Consider the following 17419-nt stretch of genomic DNA (forward strand, 5'->3'; position numbering starts at 1 on the left):
ACAGGTTCATAGTTTCCACCCTCGCTCCCAGCGAGTTATTTTAAGAGAAGACAATTTCCAAATAAAGAGGAGGCACGCGGAAATTTATAATTGTGGCATCCTTTACAGTTTTAAAATTAATTTATACGCGAATTTGCCAAGGAGAGGAGAGAAGAAGAAAGTTTTAAAAATACGTCTTCCGTAGCATCCCGCATCACATCTTCCGCTTCTCTCTATCTCCATCCTGGCGCGAGTGTCTTGTTTTCCGATTGGGTGCCACATTCGGATTCGTGAGACAGAGCGGCTGTTGTTGCGGCTGGGAGAGAAGGATGGAAATTCTCGTGTGTGTGTGTCCGATAGAGGAAAAGATAAGTTGGATGTCGGCGGACAATCTATATTTGGTCGACCCTCGTATTTTGTGTTCGCTGCCTTAACCGGAAGAGCAGATTCTAAAGCTAACGAAGGGACGAAAATCAAAGAAGGGGCACGGAGGAGACAGAGGCCCCAATTTGTACGATAAAGGTGTTGCTCAGGGATGCTAAGAGCCGTTATTCCACGTGGTACTACTCTACTCTTCACGATTGAAGCATCTCGGTGTTCTTTACAAGGATGGAAGTAGCGAAGATTAAAAAAGTAAGTTTACTCCATTGTTTGAATTTCTTGTCGTCTGATGTAGTACCACGAGGATGCAGTAAAAACACAACTGGATATGTACCGGGAAATAAAGTGCGTTTCTTTTTGTTTAATATTTTTAAAAATAATAATTAATTAACAAAAGCCATTTTGAGCTTTGTTAAGATTCCAGGATCAATTAGGTGGTATTTGCAAAATACAGTACAAGGATAGTAATAAATTTTCAGAATTTATTCGATAATATTAATTTGCGTTTCATTGTAAGAAAATGCTAGTTCGCCTTTCATTGTTTAGACAATTTGCCTTGCATTGTTTGAAAATGCTTATTCGCTTTTCATTGTTTTGACGATTTGCCTTCCATTGTTTGAAAATGCTGGTCCGCCTTTCATTGTTTTAACGATTTGCTTCTCATTGTTTTTAAAAAACCAGTTCGCCTTTCATTGAAAATTTCAGCTCGTCTTTCATTGTTTTGAAAATTTGTCTTCCATTGTTTAAAAAAATTTTAGTTTCCTTCCATTGTTTAAAAATTTAGTTTCCTTCCATTGTTTAAAAAAAATAGTTCGCCTTTCATTGTTTTGACAATATGTCTTCCATTGTTAAAAACTCAGTTCGCCTTTCATTGTTTGACACTTTATTTTCCATTGTGTGAAAAATTCTGGCTCGCCTTTCATTGTTTGAAAATGCTAGTTGTCTTTCGTTGTTTTGACAATTTGCCTTTGATTCTTTTATAACAATTAATTTACTCTTTAATTGTTAAAAAAAAACAATTAAATTTCATTTGTCCTCTGTTTTATCGTGTTAATTTGTCCTTTCATTGTATCCTAATTGTCGTGTTCATTTACATTTGTAATTAGTATACAGTATTTATAAACCAACACAATTTTTCAAAGAAACAATACTATCTGTAGATTTTATTCTACATTATTAACTTCCCTTTCTTAAAAAATGTTAGTTTGCCCATCGGTGTTTTTTTCTCTTTGCCTTTCGTTGTTTCAAAAAGTTACTTTGCTTTTCATTGTTTAAATTTTTTTTTTTTTGCCTTTGATTATTTGAAAAAATTTTTTAACCTTTCATTGTTTGAAAACTTAGCTTATCTTACCTTACCTTTAACTGTTCGAAATCTCGCTCTTTTCCCGTTTTATAATTTTAATTCTTCCTTTTATTGTTATATGATTATTGTATTAATTTATGATGGTAATCAGTAATTGGAATCGAATATTCTCTTTTATGGTTTCTTCTATTTCTTTATTTTATGATTTTCTTCAAGAACAATAAGATAGTATTCCATCTGCTGATTTTTTTCGATCATATAAATTAGCCTCCTATTGTTATGAAAATGTTGATTACTCTCAGTGTTTGAAAAATTCTGATTAGCCGAAAAAATTCATTGGTCGAAAAAAATCTCATTGGCCTTTCATTGTTTAGATGTTTGCGTCCAAGATTGTTTGAAGAGCGCATGCCACATGATCAACAATTGACAGAAAACCCGAAATTAACAATTGCATTATTGCTTATTTATTTATAGTTCGATTGTTGCAGAATTCAACAATCGTGATCAATGTATCTATTGTCGAAATTCTTTATTGTTTTCTGTATAGCAATCTAGAATCAGTTTTGGACTGTCAAAGAGAAACTACTGCGCATAATCTAAACATGTCTGCAGCATTTGCGATCGAATTCCTTCAGCAAAGCCTAAAGAAGCTTTAAAATCATTCTAACAACATTGAAGTCCATTTATTTAGGGAAAAAATCATTAACTACACCAGCTGCTCCATCTGGTGCCCAATAAATAAACGAACATCCTTGCAACACGTGCGATTAAGACCATAATTTCAAACTTCAACTTTACTGCCCACAAATCTTCACCGACAGACATTTTATTGACATTTTTATGCAACCAGATTTGAAATAATTCATTTATCTCACTCACGTGATTACCATATTTCCCGAGAAGCTGACAGATAACGATTTTGAACTCATAGCCCTTCGCTACTCTAATATACAGAAGAGATTAATTAGCCTGCACATGTTTCCCTCCTTCTCACAGGTTTTTTTTTTTTTTTTGTTTTTTTCCTAAGGGCTGAAATTTATCTCCAAAAACAGTGAGAAGTTTGTTGTAAACTCTCTTGGCACGTGCTTTTTAATATATCTTAATAGAACTATTAATTAACTTTCGTTTTGCAGGAGCCCGCGAGTAATCTTAAACTTCAGGTTCTCTGTTGCCATGGTAACTTGAATATTGGCATCAATTGATTAGGCTTAATTGTTACAATGAAATTCATTCTATTGGGTGCCTACAGAGAAAAAAATCTGTTTCGTTATAAGGGACTGTCTTGTTAGTGAGGGGAGGGGGTACTGGTTCTAGTTTCTTAGGAAGCTATGAACTACGCCAAAAATCCGAGTTCTCTGTTACCATGGTAACCTGAATATTGGTATCAACTGCTTAGGCTTAATTATTACAATGAAATTCATTCTATTCAGTGTCCTTATAAGGGACCGTCTTGTTATTGAGGGGAGAGGATACTGGCTCTAGTGTTATAGGAGCTACGAACAATTAAGCCAAAAATCCAGGCTCTCTGTTACCATGGTAACCTTAACGATCGTATCAAGTGATTTGGCTTAATTTTTACAATCAAATTCATTTTCTATGGGATGTGCACAGAGAGAGATTCTGCCTCATTATAAGGGACTGTCTTGTTATTGGGGTGGAAGAGGTATTTTTGCTGCGCATCATTGGCGTCTGCTACGCTTAAATGGCTTTTATCAATTTCCGATTTTCTATCAATTTCTTTTTTAAATGGGTTGTTCTTACAGCCATGTGAGTGTGGAGATAAGTTTCGTATCTTCTTGGGCATCTGCATGAAAAATTGTTTGCCTCAACTACAGGAGATATTTTCGTACCTCAAGTTTGTTAAGGGGGGGGGGTGTTCCTGTCAAGACAAATTGGGATGAGTTCTGACAGCGGTTACAGACTCATAAGTAAGGTTGAGAGAGGAGATTTATCAACTTAAACTGTAAGGATTATTTATTTTTGTTTCTTAAACAAGAAGTAACTCTAATAAGAAGATTATTTATTGCTGTCGGATGTGGGATCATTTGTCAAACGGATTTATTTGAAAATACTTCAAGCATGGATGAGAAATCAGTTTTTTTTTGTTTGTTTTATAAACTGATAATCTGAGTTTCCATAAGGTTATTTTGTTTGGAATAATCGCCCAGGCAATTAAGGTTATGAGGAGTTAATAGTTAATCTGTAAATTGGGTGCGTTCTATGGGTAGTTTTCTTCTGTTGGATGAAAAACCGGAGTGGATTGGAGTAATAAAAGCCCGTATATGTTTCTCACATCACGTAACTCGAACTCTGGATGATGCACTCGCAGTCGGTGCATAGAATGAGGTTTTTAAAGAAACTTAAATAGATCTATAAAGCGTATGTAAAATTTTCAAAAATTGACATTCATCCCTAGTCTTTTGAACTCGAGGACTATTCCTGTTTTGCCCTCGTGGATAGCCCAGTTGGTGTATTCACTGTCATCCCCACACAGAGTGGAAAAGACCCGAGTTCGAATCCCGTCGATGACGCGAGGGCTTTTTCGCAACGTGGCTGAGTTAATCGGTCTCAAGTGAGGGTAGCATGGTTTTTTTCTCTCGGAAACTCGGATTTTTCGTCCAGAAAACAGAAAATCGACCACAGAACTACTTATGCATTTCATTTCTCACGCTGATACCAACTGACCTTTGATCTTCATCAAGCAGTTAACCTCAACTACCCACAGGAGTAACATATTCCAGTAATTAACCACCTGATCTGGCTAAAAGAAAACTTTTTGTAATCCATAATTTGAATTTACGGCCCCTAGTTCTGAAATCATTTATAGATTGGATTGTGTGTGTGTGTTAAGCGCGCCAAAGCAACTAGGCAATGAGGCGTGAATACATTGGATGCATAAATTGTTTGCATTCGTTTCTCGATTTTCCTCTTTTGCATAAAAACTGGCGTTTCCGGGAGATAGAAGCAATCAACTCTCGTCTAGGACCGACTAACTCAGCCACATTGTGAAAAAAGCCCATAAAAATTCTTCGCATCATTAACGGGATTCGAACCTGAACAAATTTCACGCGGTGTGGAGAGGACAGTGATTGCATCCACTGTGCTACCGCGAGGGCAAGACTGGAACTGTGCGAATACCATAAATTATTCTAGTCTTCCAGACTCCAGAAGAGTGAAAATTTCTGCCCTCAAGAGGTTAGTTGAACTTCTTTGGATCCTTTGCTTCTTCAAATGATCCAAAGAATCCGGCAGAACTTCATATCCGATCCAAAGTGTAAGACTTCGCATTTTGATGTATTAAACCTTAGCTTCCACTTTTCTGACTATCCCTGAAGTCTATAGCTTCTACTTTTCTGACTATCCCTGAAGTCTATCCTAGTTGTCCCGAAGAAACGTTGCTTGATGCTGATCAATAACTACTCTTCCAATCTTCCGTGTATTTAGACCGCTTGAAATAAATCAAATGTTTATTTCAAGCATTTAAAATTTTCTTTTCCTTCTGCACATCTTCCCGTTTGTTCAAACATAATATTCTCTCAACTGCACTTTGCAGCTCAGAGAAACTCATGTTTTTCATCCCGCAAAACAAATCGATCGTATAATACATGCAATTAACAACCATGACGGTAACACCACATCGCCTTAATTCCTTAGCACAAAATTCTAAAAATCAACCCACTAATTGCTACCACAATAGCTGCTTCGAATTTTTAAAATAAATACCAAAGTAATCAAAGCCATTCAGTGCCAAAGTGTCGTGTATATATGTAAATGCGTGTCTTCTGTAGTTGTTGGCTACTACCAGACGAGAAATGGAAGTTTCCAGGAGAGAAAACCGTGCGACTATAATGAGACTGACTAGCTTAGCCACGTGTGCAAAATACCAAAAATAGACTTACAGGTAGGAAATTCGTAACATTATTTCATCGATCTATTCCAAACGTTCATTGCATTATTTATTTTCGATTTATTGAAGATAGATTTGTCGAGGTATCCCAACTTTCATTAAAATTGGACCAATAGAAATCGTGCGATTATTATTTATTATTTTTTTCATACAATCACATTGGCTATCCATATACTGTATATTGTAGCTGATGCATTGGATATTATGTCCGATGGACGCATGATGCGCAGAAAATAAAAGTTTCAGTTTACCAAATCATTGCTTTCTGGATCGTTTCTTGTTATCAGTTTACTAAATATATAAACCACGAATTTTTACTAGTGGCTTATATTAATCACAGCAAAAACGTGAAATACATGTAATAGGAGTTATGAAAGTGTTCTGCTCTACCTGCACAGTACCCTAAAAATACTGTAACCAACAGATTCTACACTTATTTTTTTTTTTAATTCACCAGCACGTGATGAGATGCTTATCACGTGGTCTCTAATATGCGTGAAAATCCAACATAATCTGCTGTATGCGAAATTCCACGAAATTTATGCGAATCAATACGGGCTATTTCTGAATTTCAAATGTTGGTAGTTGACACATGGGAGACGTCGAAATGTTTAATATTTGTCGCCGCCCTGGTGTTTCACCAGCCATATAGTAGATGATGTAAATTATATAACAGAGTTCATCACCACGAATTTCCATTTACGCAGAGCTACTCAGCGTGTGTGTGTCCGAACAGAGTACATCTGTAACTGTAGCAGCGACAAGCCAAGTGAAAATGGGGGTGGAGGGGCCGGTACTGATAATGGTCCGCTTTCTGGTCCTCATTTCCGCTCTTTGCTTGTGTCGGCTTGTAATGATTCAGCAATAAACCTGCTTACAGCTCTTGTGCTCCCATGTGCAACGTCAACAGACTGTAACTCATGTTAAATTTAATCACTGCATAGCAGCGCCATCTATCAAAATATTACAAGGTGTAATTATAGCGTTTACAAGATTATTGCGTTGAAAGGCCCTGTCATACCTTCCCCCTTAGTAATTGATTCCATCTTAAAGAGAAGCAAGCTGAAACTTGAAGTTTCTTCACTTTCTGTGTGTTTTGTACAATTAGCAACTGTTAATTCTGTAATTATTACTGTTAATAAGATTATCAGTTTTTGTTGCCTCTGGTGATAGTAATGACGTCAGCAATTTTTTTTTTAATAAACATAGACATGCAAAAAGTAAGACTGAAAGAAATCTAACAAGCATAATTGACAGCAAAAATAAAGATGATGTTTGTGATGACGACTGCAGCTCTGACCTCTTACAGGTCAGTGTAATATATAAGAAGATAAGCAGCGTTCAACGAAAGATGACAATTATTGATTTAGCGACTGCTTCGATAATGTCTAGACTTCAATTAGGACTAATCATTTGGCATTCCATTTGTAACGAAGTATGTGTCAAAGCTAGGAAATCCAATCACTGTTATCTGCATTGCTATAATCTGCTTAGAGCGCATGACCTTTAAAAAGCAAAAAAAAAAAAAAAGAAAAAAAAGTCATAAATACGTGCAGATAAAATTAAACGACCTATTTGTTATTTAAAAATTGATTTGCAGTGTTTGTTATGAGATCTATAAATTTAATTAATTGTCATAAACCGTTATTTTCAGCAGCCGAACTTCAAATACAATAATTAGTTCAGTAGGCGCGTGCTGAACTAGACATAACAATCAGTGCGCATGCTGAAGTAGACTTCCAACAATTAATGCGCGTGATAAACTAGACGTAACAGCGCGCGAACTGAAATAGACATAACAATAACTGCACGTGATGAACTAGATGTTAACAATCACTGCGCGTGTTGAACTAGACGTAATAATCAGTGTGCACGCTGAAGTAGACTTCCAACAATTAGTGCGCGTGATAAACTAGACGTAACAGAGCGCGATCTGAAACATTTGTAACAACATCTGCACGTGCTGAACTAGATGTCAACAATCAGTGCGCGTGCTGAACTAGACGTAACAATTAGTGCGCGTGCTGAGCTAGAATGCTTGGATTAATAAAAAAGAGCCTGTTTTGATTTTATTGGCCCTTATATCCCAAAATCATATTATGTCATTCGTTCGACGAATTCTGGAGTATGCAACAAAGGTGTGGACCCCTTTTGGAAAAAATAATAAAAATATATTAGAACGGCTGCAAAAATCTCTCATCAGGTATTTAGCTTACAAATCAGATCTAGACTTTTATTTGCACAATTATAAAGATCGGTGTAAAATTTTCAACTCCCCCCTCCAACCTGGAAAGATAGAAGAAATATGCTTGATTGTAATCTTCTACACTCTATAGTTAAAGATAAAATTGCTGCTCCAATGCTCTTATATTAATTTTAACTGTCCATCTAGGCCTTCGAAGTAACATAATTTAATTCATATCACCAAATTTAGAACATATCATCTTAGATTGAATGTTTTAATAGAACAGCAGCATTTCTAAATTAAAACAATACTGACATTTTTTTTTTAGCAAAATCAGTATTAAAATGAATTTTATAATTTGTTTTATAGTTTATTATAATTTACTTTCTTTTATTAGTAGGTTCTATGTATCATTTAAGCTAATAAAGAAAAATAAATTCATTTTATTGATAATGATGTAATATTATCCTTTTTTTTAATGTTTTCCCTTTTAATCATTGCATTATATCATTCTTTTTAATTAATTAATACTATCCTACTATTTATTTTATCTGTGTTGTCATGATTGTAAAGCACATTGTAAATCACAAATGTTATTGTGATTAGAGTATAAAAAAAAAAAAAAAAAAATAGACGTAACAATCAGGGCGCGTGCTTAACTAGACGTCAACAATCAGAGTCCGTGCTGAACTAGACCTAACAATGAGTGTGCGTGCTGAAGTAGATTAATAACAATCAGTTCAGTAGCGCACGAGCTGAAGAATCCAATTGCTGAAATGAATCTTTTGAAACAATTAGTTTCAAAAGAATTAGTTTTAAAACAATTGGTGCGCGTGATAAACTAGACGTAACAGTGCGCGAACTCGAACTAAAATAAACGTAACAATCAGTGCGCGTGCTGAAATAGACGTGAACTCGAACTAAAATAAACGTAACAATCAGTGCGCGTGCTGAAATAGACGTGAACTCGAACTAAAATAAACGTAACAATCAGTGTGCGTGCTGAAATAGACGTCAACAATCTGCGCGTGATGAAGTAGACTTCTAACAATTAGTGCACGTGCTGAGCTAGATTAATAACAATCAGTTCAGTAGCGCACATGCTGAAGAATCTAATTGCTCAAATGAGCATCTTTTGAAACAATTAGCTTTTGAAAACAATTAGTGCTGGCAATGTCCAGAAAGCTCAAGCGCCCTGGCGAAAACCAGCCAGAGTATAATGGGTAGCCTGGCTCATCTCCCAGTGGTGGTGGCGGACAACGTAGGGTCACACTAGGGGCCCTGCGGCCAAGCAGCCAGAGACACACACAACAGAACAAAACACAATACTACATAAACTAGACACTACATTTTTTTCTGGCTTTTGCAGTAGCTCTGCAATCCAACACAGAATACATATGGCGCAGATGTGGGAAACCAACGGTGGCACCTGACCATACGCATAGTGGCATACTATGCATACAATGGCGCATAGTAGCATGCTATGCCACTATGCTCGTGATAAACTAGACGTAACTGTGCGAACTAAAATAAACGTAACAATAAACGTAATAAAAATAAACGTAATAATCAGTGCGTGTGCTGAATTAGACGTCAACAATCATTGCACGTGTGAACTAGACGTAACAATCAGTGCACGTGCTGAAGTACACTTCTAACAATTAGTGCACGTGATAAACTAGATGTAACAGTGCGCGAACTAAAATAGACGTAACAATCAATAACAAATAGACGTAACAATGGGCGTGCTGAAGTAGACTTTTAACAATTACTGTGCGTGCTGAAGTAGAACTCTGTGAGCATGATGAGCTAGATTAATAACAATCAGTTCAGTAGCGCACGTGCTGAAGAATCCGATCGCTGAAGTGAACATCTTTTGAAACAATTAGTTTCAAAAACAATTAGTTTTTGAAAACAATTGGTCCACGTGATAAATTAGACGTAACAGTGCGCGAACTCGAATTAAAATAAACGTAACAATCAGTGCGCGTGCTGAAATAGACGTCAATAATCAGTACGCGTGCTGAAGTAGACTTTTAACAATTACACTGCGCATTCTGAAGTAGACTTCTAACAATTAGTGCCCGTGCTGAGCTAGATTTATAACAATAAATTCAGTAGCGCATGTGCTGAAGAATTCAATTCTTAAATAAAGAAGAAATCTTTATTGTACAGTAAAGATATCTTTTGAACTTTTGAACATCTTTCGAAACAATTAGTTTCAAAAACAATTAGTGCGCCTGGTAAACTAGACGTAACAGTGCGCGAACTCGAACTAAAATAAACGTAACAATCAGTGCGCGTGCTGAAATAGATGTCAACAATCAGTGCGCGTGCTGAAGTAGACTTTTAACAATTACTCTGCGCGTGCTGAAATAGACTTTGAACAATTACACTTCTAAAAATTAGTGCCCGTGCTGAGCTAGATTTATAACAATCAGTTCAGTAGCGCACGTGCTGAAGAATCCAATCCTTAAATGAACATCTTTTGAAACAATTAGTGTTAAAAACAGTTTTAGAAAACAATTAACGCGCTTAATAAACTAAACGTAATAGTGCGTGAACTCGAACTAAAATAAACGTAACAATCAGTGCGCGTGCTGAAGTAGACTTCTAACAATTAGTGCGTGTGCTGAGCTAGATTTATAACAATCAGTTCAGCAGCGCACGTGCTGAAGAATCAACTCAATCCAATTGCTGAAGTTAATATTTTTTGAAACGATTTTTTCTCACGTTTACATTCGTCTGCGAAACTTTTTATCGTTTTTTTTTAGCTTTCTGTTATAGAAACTTCCATTTAGGTTATGACGTGGCGCTCCATAAATTTTCGAGTGCACCTCAAATCCGCATTTATTTCGTCTGCAATAAACACCTATTACCTACTGAGTTTCCACTAAGCTGGAACTGACAGTTTAACATTGTTATGGATAAAGTTCGTGGCAGATTACCTCCTAAAATTTATCGCTACATCAAAATGCATTCATGCGGTTGTTATGGCCCCAAAATGGCCCTAATGGCGCCCACTGTCTAAATGGAATAATTACTCAGCGTAAGATACTCTCTTTTTTTTTCTGTTGCTTCGACTTTTATCCTCTAACCTAAAAACACGGAAAAACATATATTTCTCCTTTGTACTGCTCTCAGCTGGAAGGCCCATAAGGCAATGAAGTCATTTATAATTTAATATATATAAAGAACGGGAGAAAAAGCTTAGACTCCATGATAGTAAAGTGAAGGAAGCGTACCATATTCTTTGATAGACCAACGTACACACTACGTTATGGGAGCCAAGGTTATGCCTTAATAAATTAGGTTGTGGCAGTCGTCTGTCTTTTGGAAGAAAGCCAACATCTGAAACTGCTGATGTGATGGGTATGTCATACAACACTAACAATTGGAAAATGTCTATGATCAACTATCAACACAGAAGGAGACATTTTATTTTTATGTTAATTATTGCCGGGGTCGTTAGAAGGGGTAGGGCAGCAAAAAAGATATATTTTAGGGATTTTTTACAGCTTAAAAATAGTCAAGAATTTTTATAGAAAACTAATAATTTTTTTTGTGTGTGAAGCCATAATGTGGTCATTGTAAATCTCTGTTTCCTGCCATCTGCGAACATGAGCATTCAATAAAGTGTTTTCTCTCTTCCCCCCAATGCTATTTGTTGGCATGTAGCCAAAAAATGCTCATTTTTACCTTAGCATCAGGGATGGCAGCTTTCGAACGAGTAAATCTGTGCAAAAATCTTTTTTAGAAAAAATTCAAAATGCAATTTGAAAAGATGAATGTAATTAGGCTGTGCGTAGTGTAACTGGTGTCTCCTGAGGAGATATGTTCAGACATGTTTCATCGTTCATTAGAAATGTATATGTGAATTGGATTGGGTATTTCAGGGATTCCGAATCCTGAATTCAGAAACATTAACCCCAGAAACATTAAAGAAACAATCCTACTGATTTAATGAACACCATAACGTTCGTCTTGAATAAATCAGGAAGGAGAAACAGTTGATGTTTCTCCTCTCATGGGATTCGACAAACTTATTTTCCATTAAGAACTTCCTCCGGAAGAGGAATTAGAGTTTCGAAGCAGGAAGATATTAGAATAGAATCGAGAACTCATCAGCTTGTATACTTCCAGCAATAATTTAAAACAGGCCTGCAGTCCCTCTGTTTCCCCTCTCAACAGGTAAATGCCATTATCTGCAGTCCCTCGGATTTTTCCCATAAAACAGTCTGCTGGTGGAATTAATGGTGGCAAAAATACTTTTTTGGTAATCTGTTTTGAGAAGGGAGCATCAGGCTCTGATTCTTCGATCAATGATTGATGGTTTTCCTCATCCTCTCCTAGCGGTCCAGAATAAGAAAAGATGAATGATTAACTAACCATATATTGTGTAAATAATATTCCGTTATCCATGAATCCCTATTAAATACCAGGTTTTTATCCAAACAAAGCTTTGACAGTATCAGTCAGTGTACTTCTGTTATCATACAAGACTTGCGTGGGCAGCCTCAAATATCCACAGGAGATGCGAATGCATCAGCTATTTTAGCTTAATGTATAAGCAGTCTATATCGATCTATTCACAAAGTTTTCCGACAGGTGAAGGGGGGATGTAAAAAAAAAAGACAGCTTAATATTTACACGTGGTGTTTGGGTAGGATGTGACCAACTGTCAACAAGGGGTGTCTGGATATAATGGTAGGGCAGTGTACATAGTTTGCGTTTTCTCTTAATGCGAGTACTATGTTTATTGTGCTCTCTAAACGTTGATGGATGCTCTTTCATATGGAAAACTCTTAAGGTTGTCTTTCTTGCGTATTCTGTTTTTTTTTGGACTGGTAGTGTACATCATCCCTCTTCCTTTGTCTATCTTCTAGATAATGATTTTAGATGGAGCTTTCCATTAAGACGGTCTTTTAAAGGAAATTCACGTAAACAACCAGTAAAATAACGTAATGAAGCATTTATCGATAACAGTAATGAGAGACTTTGTGAACCTATGGCATGTCAAAAAAAGAAAAAGAAAAGAAAAAAGGAAAAAAAAGAGATAAAGCTTTCATTTAAACTATTTAAAAGAACATTGTGATGTAATTTAGAGGGGAAACTTCCTGAAAAAGTTTAAATTAGATATTGGCTCCTTGGTATGAAAAAAAAGAGGCAAAAAAAATAGTTAACGAACGTACTGGATAATGAATGCTGTATAAAGGAGAAAACGTAGGAGATTTATTGGAATAGGCAGTTTCGAAATGACACAGAAACTTCTAAAATACGGGGTTGTTATAATTAAAGTTTCCCAAAGTGAACCATCTTTTATAACGAGTCTGCATTTTGAGAATTGTTGGTTATTTTTTGAGGAGCTTGATGAATGATTCCAATGTTTGCTCATCTGTTTTGTTTCTGGGTCACAGAGATGTACCGAACATTCATCCATTGTCACAATTTGATCAAAAAATCATCAACATTCTCTCTAGAAAAGCTCCAACTATTGTGTGGAACACTCTTTCCTGGAGCTTTTGAGGCAGTGTCAACAAACTTGGAACCAATGGGGCTGCCACCTTACAAAGGTGCTGGAACTTGTACATTATGATGCAAACAGGCTAATGTTCATTTAAAATATAGTCACACGTCTTCAAGGACCAATTCGGCATCCTGCACGCTGTACTGGTGCTCTATCCCAATTATGTGTGCCGCGACAACGTCGACCTGTGTTCCGAACAGACCGGTCACGTTTAAAGCGCTATATGGCATCTGTGAACTGGGCGGATTGCAGAGTGAGGATGAATACGTTTGAATTATGGAATACCTTTAAAGGAATAATCACAGAAGTCAGGAATGCATGCACACTTTTAAGAAAATATTGCAGGAGGAGGACGATAGATGGATTACTGCGGAGATGGCCGATCTAATATAGCAGAAAAAGATAGCATAGGACAGTTACAGAGTGATGAAGAGTACCGAGGCGTAACACCGATACAAGCGATACAAGCTATTCTTAAAATAGACCGCAGATAAAGTTAGGAGGCTATGAGAAGGCACTGGCTAAGAGAGCAAAGAATGGGGACAAGGAGGATTCATTGTATGTGAATATAAAGAAAAAGAAAATGAATTGGATCGGATCCTTATGTACTGGGTGTGAGAAAGTCTTAGATAACCCAATTAATGTTGCTAATAAATTTGAAATTACAGATGACTGTTTATTAGAAAACTTTCCAGCCTAAAGGCAAACAAGGTTCATTGAGTTAATGGCATAATACCCAATAATTTTGAGGGAAGCGGCAAGAGAGTGCATGGAACCATTCAGGTAAATTATGCGTGCATCTTTGGATTGGGGTGAGATTCTTTTGGATTAGAGAAGAGCCAACGTGCCAATACATGAAGGCAGTTCTAAGAGTGAAGTCGGTAACTACAGACAAACTGGAGTGACTTCAGTGGTAAGGTAAATCTTAGGGGCAATAATTAAGAGTGCAATGCAGACACATTTAGATAGATATGGAATTACGAAGGACACGCGGCATGGTTTTGTTAAAATGCCTTGCTCAGTCGCTAAGGGCATGTTACTGTAAATTGCAGCACATTGGGATTACTGGAAACATTATAAGATGAGTTGTTTGGTGGTTCAGGGCAGGAGGCAGAGGATTGTGATTAATTGATATTCTTCAGATTGGTGTAACATCGGAAGTAGAGTCTCCCAAGGATCACTTCCTGGACCACTGTTGTCTCTGATTTTCATAAATGACATCGATATAGGATTAAAGGGCGTAATGTCAAAATTTGCAGGCGACGTAAAGATTGGGAGGTCTTTGGATAATCGGGGGATGACCAATACCAAGGCAGCACTCTTTCAGGATGACTTGAACAGGCTTCAAGAATGGTCAGAAGCTGTGTTTTAATGCAATAACATTTAAGATCTTGCACTTAGGGAACAGCAACCCCAAAATTAATTACACACTTAGTGGGGTTGAATTAAAAACAGGAGAGGAAGAAACGGATCTGGGATTTACGATTCGGACAGAGATTAAGATTTCTTAGGCTGCCAGGAAAGCCCATGGTGTTCTGTCGATGATTTGTAGAACAATATCCTATAGCGATAAGGGGATCATAATTCCACAGTAAAAGACAATTGTAAGACAGTATTTGCATTAGCATTATCATATAGTAGAAGCATATAATACAAGAAAGCAAGCTTATTTAGCATCAGTCCCCCACCAAATCCCATTTTACACAACTATTCACTCTAAAAGTTTGTACAGTTTATTTAAGTTGTGAATCTAAATAAATTTTCCAACAACTTAAATAAATTCTCCTTGAATTTATTTAAGTTGTGAATTTCCACAACGACAGATGAAAGTTTGTTTCAGCAATCAACTACTCACTGGCTAAAGGCAAATTTCCGCACATCTATTCTACAACTGTCTTTCCTAAATTTGAATCTATGCCCCCTCAGGTTCTTAATCTGAGCAAGCAGAAGAAACACATCGGCATTGGCGGGATTCTTCATATCTAACTCTACAATTACCCCGGGTCTTTTTCATTCTCTACCTCCTTGAGTGTAGTACCACACAGTTGGTTCGTTTCTCTGGAGTTACTTCTACCAATATGCAGTACTTTGCATTTGTCAAGGTTAAACTTCAGTTGCCACTTCTCAGCACATCTGCCCAAATTATCCAGATCCTGTTGCAGTAGTACACTGCCATTATTGTCATTAATAACCCTGCCGACCTTTGTATCATCTGCACACTTGGACATTAAACGTAATATACCTTCATCAATATCACTGATGAATGCACAAAACAAAGATGGGTCCAGCACCGAATCTTGGGGAATTCCACTAATAACATTCGCCCACGAAGATCAGTGTCCATTGATTACCACTCTCTGTCGTCTCCCACTCAACCATCCCTTTATCCATTGTAGTAACTTACCCTTAATGCCATACCACTCCAGTTTGTAACGTAGTCTTCCATGTGCAACAGCATCAAAAGCTTTCCTCAAGCCCAAGTATACGATATACGATTTGAAGGGCAACAAGATTAGTGAATGGAACAAAGGGTTGCTCTTACGAAGAAAGGCTTAAGTTTTGCAAATTACAGTGTCTGGAGACTAGGCACCTGCGAGGTGATCTGATAGAGGTGTATAAAGCCTTGAATGGTTTGAGCATGCTAAATGCTGAATCGATTTTTCCTCTTGCTCAGAATAATCACCCGAGAGGGCATAAATTCAGATTGAGGAGAGACAGATGTAGGATAGATGTGCGGAAATTTATCTTTAGTCAGCGGGTGGTTGGTTGGTGGAACAGACTTCCATCCCTTGTAGTGGAGGTTGATAGCCTAAATAAATTTAAGGCTCAGCTGGACAGGTATTTCGAACGAACGGGAGGGGTGCTTTCTTGCATCATACGCTTCTACTAATGCTAATATCAAATTATTTTTTGCATCCCGTTCCTTTGTAACCACATCATAATATCCTATCAAATTTGTCAGACAAGATTTTCCCTTAACAAACCCATGCTGTGTCTGAATTATTGCTGCAGTCTTGTCTAGATGATCCTGCAATGCATCTTCAACCAGTGACTCCATTATTTTACCCGGAACAGAAGTTAAACTAACTGGTCTGTAATTACTTGTGTCACGCTTCGACCCCCCCTTTGTGAATTGGGGATACATTTGCACATCTCCAGTCCGTGGGAACCTCCCCCGAGTCCAAGGATGCTTTTATAATTATGGCTAAGGGTTTGCTTAGTTGCTTGCCGCCTCCTGTAATATAACTGGATAGATCCCATCCACCCCAGGTGCCTTTCTTATGTTTAACTTCAACAATTTCTCCTCCACTTTGCTCTCAGTTATTACAAACTGTTAGATTTTGATGAGCGTCTGTTCTCCACTTGCCTACCAAAATCCTGCTCAGATAGCTGACAAACTGAACGAGTATTTTGCATCTACATTCACATATGAGGAATTCTGTAGGGAAGTGGAGGACAGACTCTAGAAGGAAGGGGATGAACCATGTTGGTCCACTTAATATCAACAGTCAAACCGTTGATATAAAGTAGACCAACCTGATTCATCCCCTTCTTTCTAGAGTTTACATAAATAAAAGTCTTTGCTATTTTTCTTTGTATCCTTTGCCAAAGATTCCTCGTAATCTGCCTTCGCTTGCCTAACCTCTTTTGTGACGATTAAAGATTGACTAATATCTACCATTGGCTTCTGTGTCACCTGATACTTTATATGCATTCCATACATTTTTCTTCTCTGCCACGAGACTCATTAGTTCATGTGACATCCATTTAGGCCTAAACCTTGAACAGTATTTCTTAGTTGGAATGAAAAGCCTAGTAGCCTCCAAAATTAAGTCCCTGAAGTCTTCTCATTTAGAATTTGTTGTTGGTAACATCATCAATTGGTCCCACCGTATAGAATTTAAATACTGTCTCAGACCACTGTAGTTACCTTTACAAAAGCAAAATCCCTTTCCTTTACTCCTGGTGGTAGTTATGTCTTTAACAAATCCCACATCAATACATTGTGATCACTGCCACCCAGTGGTTCCTTTATCTGCTGATTCTTAATGCGTGAAGAATCACTGCTGATAATCAGATAAACAGTATTACTCCATCTGTTTGCTTCTCAAACATGCTTCAGCAGAAAACAATCAT

The 17419-nt window shown here is 37.1% G+C and overlaps 1 protein-coding gene across 1 annotated transcript in view; it reads left to right on the forward strand.

Moving 5' to 3' along the window:
- Positions 1-275: 275 nt before the first annotated feature.
- LOC150090600 (transient-receptor-potential-like protein) overlaps positions 276-17419 on the forward strand; it is a 116069-nt gene continuing 98925 nt past the window's right edge. Inside the window, exon 1 of the mRNA XM_090379000.1 lies at positions 276-612. The gene's annotated coding sequence lies outside the window, so the exon portion shown is untranslated. The remainder of the gene's footprint in view (positions 613-17419) is intronic.

This window comes from Mastigoproctus giganteus, chromosome 1 (genome assembly GCF_048544385.1).
Source record: "Mastigoproctus giganteus isolate SK-2022 chromosome 1, ASM4854438v1, whole genome shotgun sequence".
Classification (NCBI taxonomy): Eukaryota; Metazoa; Arthropoda; class Arachnida; order Uropygi; family Thelyphonidae; genus Mastigoproctus; species Mastigoproctus giganteus.